The 20,348-nt window shown below is 40.6% G+C and overlaps 1 protein-coding gene across 3 annotated transcripts in view; it reads left to right on the plus strand.

Annotated features, from left to right (window-relative positions):
- RAPGEF4 (Rap guanine nucleotide exchange factor 4) overlaps nucleotides 1-20,348 on the plus strand; it is a 286,340-nt gene that overhangs the window by 114,690 nt on the left and 151,302 nt on the right. The window lies entirely within an intron of this gene.

The following is a 20,348-nucleotide window of genomic DNA, read 5'->3' on the forward strand; positions in this document are numbered from 1 at the left end:
GAGAAGATGGCTTAAATAATGCATGGGTAAGAGTGAAGCAAGATGGAATTTATGGCCCAGACACTGAGTTCGGGCTTTTGTTCAGAGGAGAGACTACATAAGTGTGAGCATATAACATACTCCCAGGCTCCAGGGGAAGGGCGTAACTGAATGAAATTAGTGGCCACATGGTGCTGTCCACATGTTATTCAAAACAAGCCTAAAACAGTCCACAGAGCCTAAAGTGTAGTTTGAGGAGGGGAGGTAGGGGAAACTGGAAGTGTCAACGGCAAACAGATTCCCCTTACTGAAAATTCCATGGGACAGACACAGGAAGTGAGCGTTCGGTAGGGGGCAGGGTGGCCCTAGAGAGAATGGATGTGTGGCTGATGAAAAGCAGCATGGCAGTCTTGTTAGGAAAGAATAAACCTTGACCAAACTGCAGCATTCTATATATTATGTCTTCCATCTTGTCCTAATTAGAGGAATATGTCTGCTGAATCCTAATCTCTTTAATTGTTGATAGAGCAGGCATGCGATTTGCTATAAATACACATGAGCATTCATTTCTGAAATAATGGCTGTTGCCAAATATATTAGACCGACAGGAGTGCTGGACTAGGGAAGGCTGTGCTGAATAGTTGAGTTTTGGAGGTAATGGACCAGTTGAGATTCATTGCACAGCTGGGCCAGCAGCTGCACCCAGTGCTCTGTCAAGTTTGGCCTCCAATTTCCTTGAACTTGTCCTTGTTTGCCAAAATGATGAACATAGCAAGAGCGCGTTTCAAATGAGTCTGCCGCAAGCAAAAAAGACCCTTTCCAAGGCGTCTTTGTCAAGGTATGTAGTCAACAGCAGCAGTGGCCAAATGAGGTATTGATTAGGGAATGGGAAGTTTGAATAGTCATAAAAATAAAAACCAAAGGCAAAGTGGTAGAATGAGGTAAGCTGGCAGAAGACCAGAGTACATTAAAAGGCTGCATTGGGTCATCACTGTCCTAACTAAAGGACATATGGAAAAATCCCATAATAATATCCAGCAATAATTATCTTGTAGTTAGGAAAAAATAAATAGGCCCGTAGGTTGGAAGGCAGCCCAGTAATCTCAACGCCTTTTTTCCTAACATTGTATTGTTCTGATATTCCTTGGGACCGGGTCAAGAGGAAGTGTCGTAGAAAGCATTTTATATTAAGATGCATCCAGTGACTAAACAATGTGATTAGTGGCAAGCCAAAATAAGAGTAGCAAGGACCCTCCCTCCATTTCTTGGTCCTTGTTTGAGCAAGTATTTATTTAGCACATGCTACGTATCCAGCATGTTCTAGATACATACTCTAAGTGGGTTGTAAACTCTTTGAGAGCAGATTAGTGGATTATACTTCTCCTATATAAATCCCATTTCTTGAAAACCATTGCCTTGATATTGTAATAATAGCAAATCTCTCAACTTCCTTGACTTTGGAGAGATTAAATATCAAATCTTTGCCATGCAAATGCCTTATTTTCCTGCTCCAATGATGATGACTCTCTTCTTTTCGGATTTGAGAGCTAGTGACTTGAGCATTTATAAGATAGGTGATTTGGGACAAAATACTTAACCTCTGGGAGAGTCTGTTTCCTTGTATGTGAAATGAAGAAAGTAACACTCATTATGCAGGACCGTGAGGAGGAGAGATGCTTAGTGTAGAGGCGGTGTTCTCCTCCTTCACAAGGAATAAGCAGGATAAGTCACCATATGGACTGAATGCCCGCTGGGCATGGAGGTGGGCATGGGGAGAGAATGAGGAGGGCAGCAGAAAAGCTGGCTAAGAGTCTGTTACAGACCTTTGGTGAGAATATAACCTGAGACAGGATGGTTCCATTGGAAACACAGAGAAAAGGATGAATCTGAAATATGTTTTAAAGGGAAAATTGACAAAATGTGACAGCTGATTACATTAAAGTAGGATGAAGAAGAATATTATAAAGAAGAAATAACCATGGTGCCAAGGGAAAAGGATTATGGGTTTGTGATAATGGCAAGGTTGGGTGTGTGTGCATGTGTTCCTCTGTGTGTGTCGGGGCGGGGGGAGGCGGTGTTTGTTCTCCAAACCCAAAAAGCTGAAACAATACAGTTCTTCGGGGACTTATAAACCAAGAAAACATAAGAAGAAAGAAGAGGAAATTGGAATGCCTAGTTAACTTATGTAAAGGGAAAGAAAAAAATCAATAATAAACCAATAATATAAGACTATTGCTGACAATAGAGTGAGAATTCAAAGGAATTGCTTAAAATGGAAAATCTATGTTTGGAGTTTTTCCCAGACAAGACCCACAATCATCAAATAATAAGGCTCTTCTGCAATCTTGGAACTTATTTAAGTTTTCCTGAGTTAAAAAAAATGCCACCGAGAGGATACAAATAGTGTCAGGGTTGGGAAGAAAAAGAGCGTGAGGAATGAAAATTCTCAAAATAGCTTGGTTCTAAAGAGGCAATGGAAGCCAAAAGATAGCTGGTTGACCTTTCAGAACTTAAGCATTCATTATGACTTGTCAGAAAGTGTCAGGAAGTTTGACAACTGTTATTCCTTAAATAATTTGTTGTGATTTTTCAGGAAATTCAAGCAGGAATCAAAACTATGCCAAACCAAATGGTTGTGGACTGGCAAATAGGTTGTGGTCCAAACGCTCATTTGTAAACCCTTTATCGGAACAATGTTGTAAACGTCTTCAGGTTCCTTTACGAATGTCTATACAACTCATCCTATAGTAGAAGTCATGTACGTTTGCAATAAAAAGTGATAGCTAAAAGACTTTATGTTAATAATTAAAACACAAGCAGTATCTTAAGAATGGAAAATGTTTTGAATTTCAGTACTTGGAGAAGTGCAGCTTAATTACAAGATGGTGTGGGATATGGCTTTTTTTTTTTTTTTTTTTTAGTTATTTCTGTATCTTTTTTTTTTTTTAATTTCTTTTCAGCGTAACAGTATTCATTGTTTCTGCACCACACCCAGTGCTCCATGCAATATGTGGGTATTGAGGAGGGCACGTATTGCATGGAGCACATATTGCATGGATGAGGCTATTTTAAAACTTATGTCCACTTTCATTTGTTTTAAGAGACTTTGATTTTTTTAATTTTGAAATGTAGCGATTTTCTTGTCCTTTTTTTATGAATTTTACTCCTAATAGTACCTGCCATGTTTTCACCCATTGAAAAAAGAAGGGGAATGAAGATGAGATAAAGAGGGGAAGAAGGGGGACACCTGGGTAGAAGGGGGACGGGACGCCTGGCTCAGTGGGTTAAGCCTCTGCCTTCAGCTTAGGTCATGATCTCAGGATCCTAGGATCGAGTCCCGCATCGGGATCTCTGCTCAGCAGGGATCCTCCTCTCTCTCTCTCTGCTTGCCTCTCTGTCTGCTTGTGATCTCTCTTTGTCAAATAAATAAATAAAATCTTTAAAAAAAAAAAAGAGGAAGAAGGAAAGAATGATTTACCTAAGGTAGCTGGGACAAAAGTTAAAAGAAAGAGGAGAAAGAGCAGGTTTGACGAATGGGTGAGAAGGATATTGCATGAAGGGAAATTACGGGAGTTCTGACATTGAGAAGAAGAGTGTATGAGAATGCGCATGTCACCCTTAAGGAGTGAAAAAGGGAGACCACTGATAGCTCACTGTGTCAGCCACCAGGGGGTGCTTCAGACTCAGAGACGTTCTTTTTGAGTAGGCGACATGCTCATGTGATAGACTTGAGGATAGGAACTTTGGTCCCCTTAAGTTTCCCCCTTTTAGCCCCCTCTTGTCCATGCCTTCCCTGTTTGGTGTGGATACCATGGCCCATTTTACCACCCTCTTACCAATATTTTCAGTTCTCCTATTCATTCATTCAATAGAGATGTATGGAATGATTCCTATTTGTCAGGCATTGTAGTATTAGGTACTTAGGAATGAACGAAACAGATCTTGCCAGCCCTCAATGCCTACCAGGCCAAATACCATCCCTTAATCAATGCAGTTGTGTGCTTTCTCCTGCCTACAACTAGACTGCCAAGCACTGCTTGAGAAGATCATACCACTGTCCATATTGATGCTGTGATACATTTATGACCTACAATCTCAATTGGACCCCTCAGTATAGCTCAGTGATCCTTATATGTTTTCCTGATATATTACTGACATTCTCTCCAACACATGTTTGAAGACTTTCAGCTTTTCTCCAACCTTTGACCAAGCCACATCAGTAGATAGCCTCTCATCTCCGCATTCAGGATTTCAACTTCCTGTCACCAGACGGATTACCTGCATAACCCAAATGAAACTAATTGCCTCGAGGACCAATCTGCTTGGTGATAGTCAAATCTGACTCCAGAAAGCCTTGGAAGAGAATGGAGGTCTTTACTGATAGTTTCTTGAGGAGTCAACAAGACCAAAAGAGGAACTAACCCCAGAACACATAGCCAGATTTCCTAAAAATTGTTTGTATACATCTTCTTCTCCGAAGTCTGGCTCCTTGTGGCAGCTATCAATTTATAGATGGTTCCTGACTTAAAGTGGTTCAACTTAATGATTCTGTGACTTCACAGTGATGTGAAAGCAATATACATTCAGTAGAAACCAAACCTCGAATTTTGAATTTTGATCGTTTCCCAGGCTAGGGATATGTGGTACCACACTCTCTTGTGTTGCTGGGCTCCCAGTTGCCATGTGATCACAAGGGTAAATAACCAATACACTTAGAAGCATTCTGTGTTTCACTTTCCGTATAGTAGTCAATAAATTATTATGTGATGTTCAACACTTTATTACAAGATGGGCTTTGTGATAGATGATTTTGCCCAAATGTAAGCTAATGTAAATGTTCTGAGTTTGTTTAAGGTAGGCTAAGGGGCTCAGCTAAGCTATGATGTTCGGTGGGTTAGGTGTGTTAAATGCATTTTTGATTTATGATATTTTCAACTTCCAGCAGGTTTATTAAGATGTAACCCCATCATAAGCTGAGAAAGATATATATCCTCTTTTTCTGTGCTCCTTCTCTGCCTCCTCACTTGCCCCCACATTAATTAATCTCATCTTCCTCCTGTCTGTCTGCTCTCATTCCTTCATAGATAGAACAAACTATCTTGGTGTTTGCCATTTTCCTCCCACCCCTGACCTCAGTCAGCACAAGTCCTAAATAGTTCAGCAAGCAAATTATCCTTTTTCTGAGTAAGAGCAACGCATTGCAAATATTGGTGACTTAACACACATGTATTTTTAAATTGTCCATTTGTATTCATGTATTCCACCTTTCCCCAGGTTAAAATAGAAGAGGTTTTCCCTCTTCTGATTTCTCACCTGTGTTCTACACCTCATTCACTCCATATTTTGGGGGTACTTGCTTTGTGCACACTTTGCTCTGTTTTCTGTATCTTTCACCTTTTTATCTCTCGTAGAGCCTTCTCATCAGAGTGTCCAGGGATGCTAGCTGCTCCAGTCTTAAGACAAAACAAAATAAAACAAGACACAACAAAACCTTCATCTTTCCTACATACTCTTTCATCTACTCTCCTAACTTTTTCTCCCCTTCTATAGCTCAACTTCTCAAAGGGTCTGTCTATTTTTGTTGGGTCCTTCCTTCCCAAACACTCCTCAACCCACCATGATTTAAATTCTGCACCAGCTACTTCATGGAAGCCCTCTACCTAAAGGCATCCACTGCCTATTTGTTCTGAATGTGAAGAGGTTTTTCAGTCATTAATCTGTCTATAGCATTTGACAGTGTAGATCACCATCTTTTCTGAAATATAGTTTTCCTGTAGCTTCTCTGTTCTTTCCTATGTCATGGTCTCTATGGGTTTATCTTTCTCTACATACTATTAAAATATAGATGATATTCAGGGGCCCTGTTCTTTTTTGACTTTGGGAGGAATAGGGTGGGAGTTCCATCCATTCCCAAGCCTTCTGTTAATACTACATGCTATATTGACTTATGTGCTTGGCTCACAGATTTCTGCTTGGAGATCTCCTCCAAACTAGGGATTTGTCCCCAGAATGGGGGATTCAGGAGGTCGGCAATAATTTGCTAAATGCTTCTTCTCTCTCAACACACTTCCCTTAAAGGCACCCCACCACCATTATTTATTCTGTTACAATGATCTCCTTTGGGGCTGAAACACTAACTCTGAAATCTTCTTACATTCTTTCTTACTCTATTATTTATAGATAAACTTGATAGAATTTGTTCCTTTAATAAACCAAAGTTTTGGAACTCAAAAGCCTTTCTTGTACAAAAATTGGTTTTTTTTAAATAAAAAGTGCTTTGACTTCCTATGCTTTGGATTAAAATATATACATGTATATTTTTATATATAAAATTATATATATAATTTTATATATACACACATATATATCTATGTATGTGTGTATATATATATATATATATATAGACACCCAGTTGGCTCTTTTGTTTCTTTGAGGTAATTGAGTGATCCTGAGATAATGCAGGGGTTCAGCAGGGCAGAATGTCAGAGGAGCAATGGGACACAAACTCTTTCATATTTTAACCTACACTGGAAAGCAGAAGGTAAATGATTTGGTTTACTTATGGTGTGAGGCACCATCCAAGAGAAAAGACTTGAGTTTAAACATGAAGGTCCATGAAAGTATTATTTTGCTTATCTGAACAGATTTCTCATCATCAGAAATTGTACCTGTATCACTTAATAACCAGAAATGATTGGAAGATTCTAATTTTCAGCACTTTGTGAGTAAAATGGATTTACAAGTGAGGATGTGGCTACGTTTTGGGTCTTTCTAATAAATTGTGGTGAAAGAACTGAATCGAATGGCCTACTCCAGCTTCACCCTGATCACATGGGCATAGACTAATGTTCATCCAGGCCAATCTATAAAGGCAAGGGGGTAGATGTTTGAGAAATTGTTTGGGGGTTTTTTGCTCATTTTTTTAAAATTTAATTTTATTGTTTCAGCATTCCAAGAGTCATTGTTTAGGAAACTATTTTGAACCTTTTTGCTTTAACTACATTTTGGAAAGGCTTCATGGGACATGAAAGAAGTCTAATGATTTAGGACAGAAAAATAAATTTTTGTACTGCTTATTTAAGCTCTAAAGCTATTTTGTTGAAGAATATAGAATATATTTCAAATTTCATGAGAAAAAGAACGTGGAATACCTTTCATAAATTCACATCGTGTCATACCCAAGTTAATCCCAATTTTAACTGTTAATCAGTGATGGAGAAACTGGAGAAGGTGGGACATGCTTCAGTTGCTGGGCTCTTATTATCCAGGCATGCGACTGCAATTTGAACAGATTGGACTCAAATAAGCAGATTATTGGACCACCTAACAAAATCAGCATCCCAGTAATCAATATCTGAAATAATAAAAGCATGAATTAAATGTTTTTGATCAATATTATTCACACAACTCATATCCTTAATGATAATGCTTAACTGAAAGAAAGACCTTTGCTTCAAGGTTCATTTGCAATCCTCTCAGAACTCTAAATTTGTTTTGACATCCCAGTGCTTCTGGAAAATATGAGTCCTGTATTTCATTTTCTGGAATTAGAGCAGACTGCATAACATGCTCTTACATAACACAGACCATTTCTACTTCTTCATTCTAAGTTTTAAAAAGAGAGCCGTGGAGGGGCACCTAGGTGGCTCAGTCGGTTAAGCCTCCACCTCCTGGTCTCAGATCAGGTCATGATCTCATAGGTAGTGAGATCGAGCCCCACATCAAGCCCCACATCGAGCTCTGTGCTCAATGGAGAGTCTGCTTGACCATTCTCTCTCTCTGCCCTAACCACCCGCCCCATCTCTTTCTAAAATAAATAAATAAATCGTTAAAAATACAAAACAAACAACAAAAGGAAAAATATAGGGTTTTAGGCAGAGTAGAAGAAACCTTGGAATGGGGAGAGGGAAAGAGCCATGTGTATAATTCTCTCCGGTTCATTGTGCTCATACTGTCTTTAAAGGTTCGCCTTTTGCATAGAGATCCAGAAATTGAAAGCAGCTATTTGTCTGAAGCTGACCTTCCCTGTTAATTAGAGGACAGAATTATAGTTCAGCTTCCCCATAACTAAGAACTAAGAGTCCTATAGTTTTTCCTAATCTAAAAGGAGAATGTAGGAAAGGCTTCAAACTCTTTAAAAAAAAGAAACCAACCTAAATTCTAAAATTCAGCATTGACATAAATCTAAGTCTCTATTAAGTCACACTGGGAGCATTGCAGTAGGAAATGTCTGGGGAGGTGGTCTTCCCAAAACACCAGCGTCAGGGCAAATCTGTAGACATCCTCAGCTCATGCCGCAGGGGAGCAGCACGCAGAGCTGCAAAGACAGCCAACATGTCTCCACCACTTAGTGTTTCCAGCAAAATTTAGCAAGGTTGCAAAACGAGTCCTGCCGGTATGCAGGCCCTTCTAGGCCTCTGGTAAGGATGGCAGTTCTTCTGGAGACCTGAACCATGCTGTAATCATCACGTGTGTCATGTTGCCGTTAGAACTAACAGAATTTCACAGGAGTTTCTGATGTTTGTTCAGAAATCGGAGGGCAGGTGGAGGGAGAACCATTCGGACAAATCAATACAACAGTTGAGGCGGGTCCTAAGTTGGATTAAAACAGAGGCAACCTTTCACTGCCCCTGATGAACTACAGTTCACAGCATCAGACGAAGACTTTTTGATTTATTTTGTCATTTTTGAGACCTAACAAACGCTACATTCCCCAGCTAATAGTATTAGCCAACCAATAGTATTAGCCAATAGTATTAGCCAACTTTCAAGGAGAAGTTACAGAAGAATATTTGTCCTTTGAGATGTCTGTCAGTCTTGGAGGAGCTGGCTAAGAGGGACTGACACTTTACCCCATGTCCTTTTCGGTTATTCACGTGCTAGTTTCCATTCAGGCATTGACTCCTATTGTGTACTAGGCATTATTCTGGGCACAATATTTAGAGCAGTGAGTGAGACAGATTTATGATCATGGTAAAATGTCCACCCAAGAAAGCCTCCTCAAAAGGCACTTTTATTAGCACGTGAGCTCAGTATCATCACTTTTTATTATCTATAGCTCATGTGGAAAAGGAAAATTTTCTTTGTTTTAGTCACAGGAGGTTTGGTTTTTTAAAATCCCAGGAATGCCTCTTTGACTTGAGGGTACACAAGGACATTTAAGTAACACAACCCAGGGCTCATCTGTGCAACTCAGTCTTTAACATGAACAACACTTTCAAGAACTGAAAGTAGGCTACATGTAGAGGTAGAGCTCTTCAGATAGTTTTTTCTAGAAGCAGATCCATCTACTTTTGATTCAACCAAATGTCGTGACTCCTAAGTTTTTACATACTCTAGAAAGGCTTGACTTCCTGCAAAGTGTTTGCCAAAAAATGAAAAGTAACACCAAGAAAAAGCCCCAGTCAAGGGCCTGGCATCTTGTAGGTGCTTAGAAAGTGTTTGTGGTACAGACTCTGAAGCCAACCAAAATCTTAATCAGATGCCAAAGGTGGGGTTCCAAAACAAAACTGGCTTTCTTCCCCCCTAAGTGAATCCCTAGAATGATTCATTTCTTTCTGTAAAACGTGAATACTAATCCTCACCTCATGGAGCTTTTAGGCAAATAAGATAACCTGGGAAAGCTCTTCATAGACAGCTAGAAAGTTTACTATGAAAAAAAAAACAAAAACCCAAGGCCTTGATAAATTCTTATGCATTGCGTTCTTGTTGAATAGCAACAAGTTAAAAAGCAAACAACTAGTATGTAGTTTTTTGAGCCTTTCCAGTGAAAATATTAGAAACCTTTTTGTTAAAAGTTTTTTCCCTAAGGGTAATTCTATAGCTATATATTTTGAGGAAAATATTAGGAAACAAACAAAGTCCAATATCTTGAATAGAGTTAAGGCAAGATTTTGTGTATTGAAAATCACAGAAAACTGGTTTTTGATACTTGGATATCTTCAGTGTTGCTGTGTAAAGCCTGTGGGACTAGGGAGTGTATTGAGAACAACTTGACTCAATCTTCAGATTGTCAGCCCAATTGCTAAGCCGTTTGGCTCCTTACTCATTTGGTGATTTTTATTAAGCTGAACCATACAAAATTCCAGATATTCAACAACCTTGGGCCCACAAAAAATGACAATTTCATCCATTTAGCCTAATATCATTATAGTTCTGTTACTGAATGGGGGTTCTTTTGTTTATCTGTTCAGCCTGGTATAGACATCCAGAGGACAGAGATTGTGTCCGATGTCTAAACTGAAGTCTGGGTGTCTGAGCTCAGACAATGTAAAATATGAAAAGGAGGCATTAAAGGTCTTTTCATATGAGCTGCAGGCGCCATTTCTGGCACCCTTCTTGGAGACGATGCAATGGAAATCATAGGTGCTTGGTCACTGGGGACGCCCTACAGGTGAGCTCCTCACTCTCAGCGAATGTTCAGCTCAAGCTAGGAGCCATCCCAGAGGCTCTGGTGTCACCTCAGGTGTACTGCTCCAGCCCAGAGTCCCCTCCTCCTTCCTATTTCCACCTCCGTCCTTCATAACCTCACCCTGCTGTCTCTGCTGCTTTTGCCTATAGCTTACCCAATTAAAGGGATTTAGGGTAACTGCTGTGCTGCTTTTTAAGCCTTTTTTATGGTATCCTGTAGAATGGCAACCCATAGTAGGAATGCATCTTACATCATGACCCTGTACTGCTGTATTACAAATTTAAATCGTGGATGTATCTATATCCGCATCTTGTACACAGGTTACCAAGCCAATGATCAGTTTTGAAAAGCTGTCCAGCTTGTCTTTTTTGAAACGAGGGTCCAATTAAACTTGTGAAGACTTTAAAGCTTCATGGGAGAGAGAAAAAAAATGCCAGCTCAATCTTTAAGCTTTTTATCCCCCTTAAGCAGCTGTGGTCTGTATCGGTTTATGTCAGGATTTGTTTTCCTATTCCTGTTTTTGAGAGGCCACTACCGAGCCGATGAACACTAAGATGGGGCTGTGGGTCAGTAACAAAGTTCTGAAACCCATATAATTAATTCTGGATGGCAGTGGCTCGTTCCAGTTGCCGTGGACTGTTTTAGAATGACCGGGAGTGTTGCCAGCCATCTGCTTCTCTGTGCAAGGATGTAGCCAGGTGAGGTTATTTACCTGTTATGCCTGTTTCTTATTCCTAAAATGACATTATGATTTTATCCTATCTTAAGTTGAGATTTAAGTTTATAAAAATCCCATGCAAAGCTATCTAACTAATTTATTAGTTACCAAAGATTATGCTATCTGGATGAGCAGCTTGGGAATATGTAGGTTTTGATCCAAACCTTTGAAACGTTTTGAAAAGGGCCATAGCACCATTAGGTCAGTTAAAACATTTAGTCTAAGAATTAAGGAAAATAAACACCCCTTGCCTACCTCAGGGTTCAGATAACTTACCTAAATGTGGCTTGGCTAGTGCCCCACTGCTTTTAATTCACAGAAAGTCACATGTGTGTTCTGGGGTGGGGTGTTGGGGGCAGGGGAAAGAGACAGTTGCTTCTCCCTATGCGGCCCCATCATTATCAAACTAGGCAAGGGTATCTGAAACCCTGCTAATTTGCAGGAATGAGGGACATAAATAAGACTTTTCTTATTTGGGTGACTTCAGAATGGATTCAGAATGTTGCTCGAAAGGGAAACTGGTGAATTCCCTTTTTTTCCATTTGTCCTGATTTTGGAGGTGTAGAGGCTCTTGACAGACTGTTTTGATGGGTATTGGCATGCCGTCTGCTGGTGAGAGAGCTGACTCAAGTGAAATGTGGCAATCATAGGAAATTTCTTTTTAAGAACTTGGAGAAATGCCTCACAGAGTTCAGGGTTTGAAGGAGTGTAGTTGAGGGCAAGGCACAAAATCTAGGTGATTTAGCTCAGCTTCTTACCCATTCTATATCACTGAGCAAATCACTTAACTCTTTTGTGCCTGGGCTTTCACTGGTGAAATAGAAATATGAACATTGGGGTACATATGCTATGAACATTGGGGTACATATGGCCCTTCTTTTCACTTCATCTGTATCTTTGGGGTAAATACCCAGTAGTGCAATTGCAGGGTCCTAGGATAGCTCTATTTTTAATTTCTTAAGGAATCTCTACACTGTTTTCCAAAGTGGCTGCACCAACTTGCATTCCCACCAACAGTGTAAGAGGATCCCCTTTCTCCATATCCTTTCCAGAACTTGTTGTTTACTGTCTTGTTGATTTTGGCCATTCTAATTGGTGTAAGGTGGTATCTCAATGTGCTTTTGATTTCAATATCTGTATTTAGTTTCTAAGTTGTATCTCAGTTTCTGCTTTTTTTTTTTTTTTTTTTTTTTGGTCCTTCTCTCCTGGAGTCAACTATTTTCTCTTTAAGGTATAGATAATTAGATTGTTTCAACTTTATTGTTTCTACCAAATACATCTGTTGGTTGCTAATGCTTTTGACTGGTACTTTTAGCCCCTGTTAATAAAACTCTTCAGAGGCACATAGGTGCAATAATTTCATTCTCTTTTAAAATATATGGCCAACCGGCTTCTGATGCGTAATCTTAACAGCATTGTTATGCCTGTCTTTATAATTTACAACTTCTAGGTTAAGGAACTTTTTAAGCCAACTGGATGGACTGCCAGTTGCCAAGCCCTGGTTCTATATTTTTATGATGTATGACTTAATACTTCTGGGGGTTCTGTTGCAATCATCCTGTCCTGTTCAAGCATGTAAATCTGTTGTTTCACCAAATGTACCCTTCCTTTGCCATGAGTTGGATATCATGTTTTTAAAATCTTCTCCAAGGTGATGAAAAGCCGAGCAAATACTTGCTTTTCTTTACAGTTTCCCAAGCAGCAGTGGTGTTGCAAACCCTATCTCTCCTAGGCTCTCTTTGTCCATGAACAGTTCAGACTGACTAGAACACATTTATTGAATGCGCATTACTTGGGTGCATTAGTCAAATGCAATTGATTGTTATAATACACCACCAGCTCAGGGGAGGTAATGGGACTCTTTAATTGAAGATGCTACTTTAGAGGACAGAGTGTAAATCATTGAATACAAAATCCAATGATTTTTTTTTCACAGTAAATACAATATGTCTATGATTGCATCCTCAATACAGGCAGACAAAAGAGAGATGGCTGATATTCAAGACTAGGCATTAGGAGATTCCTAAGAACCTTTTCTAAGATTCATCCTATTTTCGTCTTGTCTTGAAATATTCTCATGTTTCCTACTAAAACCTTGGTTCAGAGGGATGCCACTATGTATATGCATACATGCACATTTAAGATTGCAATTAAAATATAAGAGAATTTATTAGATAATATTTTAGAAGCCAAGAAATCTCAACTGTCTTCCATTTGTTACAGCCTTGACATAGTCTTGGGACCATATTTTTAGAAAATATTAGCGCAGCTCCAAGTCTTTCCTCCTTGGCCCTTCAGCTGCTACCTTTCTTTCCTAATCCAACAATTACACAGAATCATTTAGCATAAACTAAAGATATATACAAGTGCAGCGATTTAAATAAAGATTTCCTTGCTGCCATTGAGTTTAAAGAAAAGAATTTAGGGGCTCCTGGGTGGCTCAGTTGGTTAAATTTCTGCCTTCAGCTCAGGTCAAAGTCCCAGGGTCCTGGGATAGAGCCCACATTGGGCTCCCTGCTCAGCAGAGTCTGCTCCTCCTTCTCCCTCTTTATCTCCTTCTCCCTGCTGCTGTTCTGTCTGTGTCTCTCTCAAATAAATAAATAAATAAAATCTTAAAGAGGGAGGAAGGAAGGAAGGAGTTTAAAGGCCAGTCCAAGACCTGGAAGACAAGCTACTCCCTACTCCAGCCAAACCTTGTTCTTCCAGTCTTCTTTTTATACTTTTTGGGGCTGCGGCCCCAACTAGACCCAATCCCCTCACACACTCAGGACTGACCTCTCAGAGCAAAGACCTCTCCCTTCTGCCCTTGCTTCCTGCGCCTTGGGAAACACCCAGCTAAGGGCTGGTCTGAAGCTCTTCCTTAACTGCTCTTAAGACCCTGGAGAGCATTGGGTGTGAGGGACCGCCCATCTTGGGAGAGCAGTAAATCTCCTAACTATTGAAAGTTAGTGCTGTGTGATTCCAAACGTATCAAAAGCCTGCAGTGTGAACAGATCCTCATTATTTTTTGTTCCCTTGCTCTAAGATGATTCCTAAGAATAGAGGCAAATAGACGAAGAAACCTTGTCTGTGACCCCTCTGTGACTCAGCCAGCATTGCAAATTGGCTGTGGGAGTTGGGCTTTGAATCTGTTAGAACAAATTACTGAAGTTGGTGCTCTTTGCATTAGAATCTTCACTTCCAATAAATTAATTCTGCACCCACCTTGTGTGAAAAACAAAACATAAAGTTAGAGAGGCGGCAACACACAGCTCGAGATGGAGAGGTTGTGACACTGGGGCTCGTTTTCCTCCCTCACTTTTGCCTAGGTCCCTCCTTCCCAGTCTCCCCCACTCATTTTCTTTTCTCTTTGCCCCACTCACCCGCAAAGTGCTGATGAATGGGTGCTGATGTGCCCATTCACGTTCTCATCTCTCCCTTCGCTCTAGACATTCTCATGTCCGGGTGAGTTTGGACCCAGAAGGAGTCAGTGCATGTCAGCAGCAGCACACCTATTTCTAATTTGTTCATTTCTGGGAAGGACTGAAACCGCAGCTGGGGTACATGGCGACTTTCCATCTTTTAACTTTGTTTTTACAATAAGAATGTATGATTTGTGAAATTCATTAAGCATATATAAAAATAGGAAAGTTGCAACTAAGTTTTCTGGGAAGAGCACACTGAAATTGCTTCCCAAAGAGACTGTTCAGGAAACCAAAGGTGGGCGTGATGGAAGTTTTTCTTTTTTTATTTTGGTAGTGGTTGGTCTATTTATATGATGAATCAGGAGAGGTTTTTTCCCCATACTTTTCGGGAAACATACCTGCTTAGCCTGCAGATGAGGCAGGAATTGTATGCCGCTGGCCAAGGAAGCCACGTATCTGCAGAATGAAGAGAGGGGGGACTGCCATGCCCAATTGCTGACTGGAATCAGAGGGCCCCTCATCAAAGACGGGTAAACGTAAAGTGGTCCTCAGATCCTACCACCCACATCCCTTCCCTGCTGCCTCCAGAGCTTTGGTGGACTTAGAGCTCAGGGTAGCTTAGGGAAGCTCAGGGGTCAGGGCTATTCTTAGCTTCAGGAAAGCGGGTGCTCTATAAAGAGTGCTTCTTTAGGCTACTGACCATCAGGCATAGTCCTGCATCTTCCTGGACACCACGGTTTCTGTCCATAAATGCAGGTTTTATAGTAATTACTTGTTTGTATGTCAGTCTCCCTGTTACCCTGTAAGCTCATTCAGAGCAGGAGTTGTATTTTGTTCATCTCTGAATCTCCAGCCCCAGTACAGTGCCTGACAATTGATGCTCAAGAAGTGACTGTTGAATGAATGATGTAAGGTCTAAAGTTCAAACAATTGGTTTACAAATGAACTTTTGAGAATTGGAATTTTCCTGTGGTCGGATAGAAGGGAAAGGCCTAGAAACATAACAGTTAAAAACTGCTACAGTTAAATTCAGATGGCTAACTGGTTCAGTGTTTTGGCTTTGGATCAAGCAGCTGATGTTAAAATCCTGGCCCCTCTATTTACCAACTCCTGACTTGACCTCCCTCCTCCTCAGTTCCCTCATCCGTAAAATGCAGATACCAAAATTATCTACCTCCCAGGTCTGGCTGTTAGGATTCAGTGAGACAATTAATGTGGAGCTCTACCAGCAGGGGCACACAGACAAGTTCATTCATGGTTCATTCTTAGCAATTGTTATTATCCAGAACCTTTAAGATATGAGTCATTCTAGTTGGTCAAGTTTTCTGAATACCCCTTTAAACACCAAAGTGTTTCTTACCGAACTAATTTTGAGACAGAGCTTTTAAAAATGGCTTCTCTTTCCTGAAACAACGTAATGAACATCTTCATCTTTCACTCAGGAGCATTATCATAAGCAATCATTATTGTCCTGCGCCTGACAAAAATACCACCCCAGTGTGTAAGCATGTGTACGGTTGATAGGCTTTCCAGCTTCTCTGCGTCTTGCACTCTTCTGTCTGACCTTCTAGAACAGTCTACTGACTACTCTCAATGGCTTGCTTTTAGTACCTTCTCTCACCTTAGAATTTTCTTTCCTAATATGCTGTACTCAGACAACCAAGGATATTTTAATTGTATATTAATAAGAGTGATTTGATAAGGCTCTGAATGAGCTTCCTGATGAATAAAGGGAGTGATTTTTGCAGATTCCATACTGGCTATCTCCTATTTGCCATCAATATTCAACATATTTATGACAGATGAAGTCTTACCATATATGAGAGTTCTTGTTCTATATTCTCTCTTACAGTCTTTGTTTTTCAAAGATTTTATTTGTTTGTTTTAGAGAGAAAGCAAGTGTCAGGAGAGGCAGAGAATCTCAAGCAGACTCCATGCTGAGCATGGAGCCTGACACGGGGCTAGATCTCACAACCCCAAGATCATGACGTGAGCCAAAATCAGAGTCAGACACTTAACCAACTGAGCCACCCAAGCTCCCCAATTTTCTGTTCTATAGTTTTAACTGGAACTCAATATAATGCCCTTGGGCTGGGTTAGACTTTTTAGCACATCTCCTTAATAGAAAGAAGCAGCCTGTGCTACTGGGTTCAAGTCCTAGATGAGCTACTTGATTTCTTTAAGACTGACTCTCAGTTGTCAGTAGGGCTTAATGAGAAGGACTTTCACTTATGTTAATGTATATTGTTACTGTAAAGTGTTAAAATTGTGTTATTAGCATTGGTGCTACTCTACCATGTTTGCAGTTTTGCTTATTGTATTTCCATGATTCTGGAATGAAAGAGAACACTATATATGCCTCCTCAGAGAAATTTATCAGCAGCCTTGAAATGAAGTACCTTCCTTTAAAACGTGATAAAACCATTGTGAAGTGGGTAATGAAAACACCACCCTGTGGTGTTCAGTAGGCAAGAAGAGGAGGAGAAATCCCTTTTTCTAGTACATTTTGCCTGTAAGCTTTTTTGTACATACAGATGATGGGAAAGTGTTAAAATATATACATGGCATGTTTATGGATTTTAATCAGGAGCTGTTGATAATTAAATAGATCTAATAATTTTTTCTAAGTTTATATTAAACTTCTCAAACTTAAATTTATTAAGCTTATTTCTGGACTAGCCTTTCCTGGTGTGCACAGTATGAAATGCTTAGGGATTATTTAGCTAATGTTCTCTTTCTCAGTTTTGAATTTGTTTTGCTTACGCTTTTTTTTTCTATCTCTCTCTCTCATATTCACTTTTTTTTTTTTTTAAGATTTTTTATTTATTTATTTGAGAGAGAGAGACAGTGAGAGAGAGCATGAGCGAGGAGAAGGTCAGAGAGCGAAGCAGACTTCCCATGGAGCTGGGAGCCCGATGTGGGACTCGATCCCGGGACTCCAGGATCACGCCCTGAGCCGAAGGCAGTCGTCCAACCAACTGAGCCACCCAGGCGTCCCTCATATTCACTTCTTAATCTCTTTAAAGCTTTATGGGTATCCACCTGAAATGAATTCCTCTTTGCTGTCCTCTGTCCCCTCAGGCTAGCTAACCTTGTGGTTGCCTTCAGGAGGGACCCACTTTTGCCTTTATTGTACAGTTGACAGGCCCCATTCAGGGCCTGTTTTACTCTGTTATTTTATAGAGTGCAGGAACTTTAAAGGTGGTCAGGACTAAAATTCATGTATTGGAAAGACAAGGAGACTTAATTTAAACCACAGAGAATTTCAAAATGTACTATGAGAAGCCACTGGAGGAGGAGAGGGGAGGCCGTGTACTATGAGGGAAGCATATGGAATTCAGAATCTCAAGGTCTGCACTTTTGCAGTAGATGTCCTACAGGACATCTTGGTCCTGCCGATTGATAACTGTGTGAGTCACTTCAGCTCAGAGACTCAGTTTCTTGCTTGGTGAATGTGGGGATAATATCTGTTCTATCTGTATTGTAAAGCTGGGTAGAGTTCAAGTGAGCTGCTCCACCATCATTAGGAAGGCATATGCTAGTTCCAAGAGTTCTAAGGGGCCAGCTCCTTGGAGCATCAGGCCATTTTCCTACTTTTAATTGCTTTAAGTCAAATGACTGCACTTACCCATGTTACATCATTAAATTTTAAACTTAACTTCTGATTGTCCACTGATTTGGAAGGATGGAGAGGGGCAGGGAAGCAGATGCCCAGGCACATGGTAAGACATCAGACCTAGGCTTGTTTTAACACAGTGAGTTTCGGAGTGGCTGGGCGGTTGAGCATCTGTCTTCTTGGCTCAGGTCATGATCCCAGGGTCCCGGGATCGAGCCTCACATTAGGCTCCCTGCTCACAGGGAACCTGCTTCTCCCTCTCTCTCCCTCTCTCCTTCCCTCTCTCGCTCTCTCTCTCTGTCAAATAAATAAATAATACCTAAAAAAAAAAAAAGCAGTGAGTTTTATATGTATAAAAGAAGAAGCTTCTCTAGCTTCAAGGACCTTAACGCCATGCTTTTCTGCTAAGAGCTCAAAACCATTTAACTCAGAGATGGAGGAAGACTCTTTAACAGAAAGATCTTCTCTTTGGTCAGACATGTGACAGAAGAAGGACAATAGGGCCTGTCATTAAAAAGTCTGCTGGGTAATTACCTGGTGAAGTTTTTACCCAGACGTTCTTACTCTCCCAGAAGATGTCTTTGAAAAGGGTGGGTTTGGGTGGAAGCCTACTCCAGCTAGCAGCGTCTAAGGGAGGGCTGAGAGACACAGAATCAATGCACTCAGGATTCTCAGGACCACGGAAAGCCCAACCCAAATCTAACCTCAGGCAGTGTGAAAATGAGATGCAAAGTATGGTGTGGAAGAAGGCAAGAGTGTCCAGTCCTTCCTTAACTTGTATTTAGGGTAGTGAAAAGAACAAGCCACATCTAGAGTCAGTTTTGAGTGGAAAGGGAGAGTGATATAGCTCGTCAGTGAAATAATTGGACGCAGGGTGCCTGGGTGGCTCAGTGGGTTAAGCCGCTGCCTTCAGCTCAGTTCATGATCTCAGGGTCCTGGGATCGAGTTCTGCATCGGGTTCTCTGCTCACCAGGGAGCCTGCTTCCCTCTCTCTCTCTCCCTGCCTCTCCATCTACTTGTGATCTCTCTCTGTCAAATAAATAAATAAAATATTTAAAAAAAAAAAAAAAGAAAGAAAGAAAGAATTGGACACATGGTGTTGGAACAACAGCTGGTACCAGACCAATTTTTGTCTTCATCAATTAGGCATCTTCTAGTAACTAAACTGCTTACCACTGCAATTTTGTTACAAGCGTGACCTGTGATCACAGTCTTTAAATTCCGCTCTACCCATGTAACTCTACCCCAGGACCAGGAAGCCAGCAGTGAGCTGTTAAAAAGTAGAAAGCCGTTCCTTACTGGGAGACCACTATGATAACAGTGTCTCCAAGTTGGAAGCCATGAAAATGGTTTGAAATATTTTACCTTCAGATACAAGACCTTAATCTCATGTTGACCTTGGACTGTAATTTGGATAACTTGCACTCGTATTTGCCATTTGCAACAGGGAAGTAGATTGGTTAGAAAACTTGTGTTTGCAGTCGGTAAATGGTGTTCATGCATTGGAACCTACATTCCTGTCTTGGGTTGATATTTGTCGTGTCAGTGCTGAGTTTGCCCAGAAGATGGGCTTTTTCTTGAAGGAGCTCATGCAAGATCCCTCTGGCTTCTTCATGCCACTGTGTCAGGCAGTGCTTTTTTTTTTTTTCCTTAAGATTTTATTTATTTGTTTGAGAGAGACAGAGACAGAAAACACAAGCCAGGGAGGAGAGGGAGAAGCAGACTCCTGGCTGAGCAGGGAGCCGCAGGATAGAGAGCTCAATCCCAGGACCCTGAGATCATGCCCTGAGCCGAAGGCAGACGCTTAACCAACTGAGGCCTCCAGGTGTCCATAGACAGCACTTTCTTACTTAAGCTTTACCTAGCTGCAGATTCACAAACATTGCCCCTTACATTAAAAGCCTACATTTGTATTTGAGCCATTCCTACCACACTCCAGAAGCGCTTTCGAAAATATGGCAGGGCTGGTATTCAGCTGGTCCACACCTATTGGCCCTGAAAGAGTTTTTAAGGTCAGGGTCCATTTGGAATGGTGAGTCTGTTTGCTATTTCATTTGTTAAGTATTTTGAATATGGTCCCTGTGATATGGCATTAATTTTATCAGGTAAAATATATATCCAACATACTTCAGCTTAGTGGAGTTCAGTTTTGATAAGAAGAGGGACATTTATTTAGGGAATTTTATGGAATTTGAAAAATCATTTGTATTTTTCTTGCTT

The sequence above is a fragment of the Neovison vison genome, chromosome 3, assembly GCF_020171115.1.
Source record: "Neovison vison isolate M4711 chromosome 3, ASM_NN_V1, whole genome shotgun sequence".
NCBI lineage: Eukaryota > Metazoa > Chordata > Mammalia > Carnivora > Mustelidae > Neogale > Neogale vison.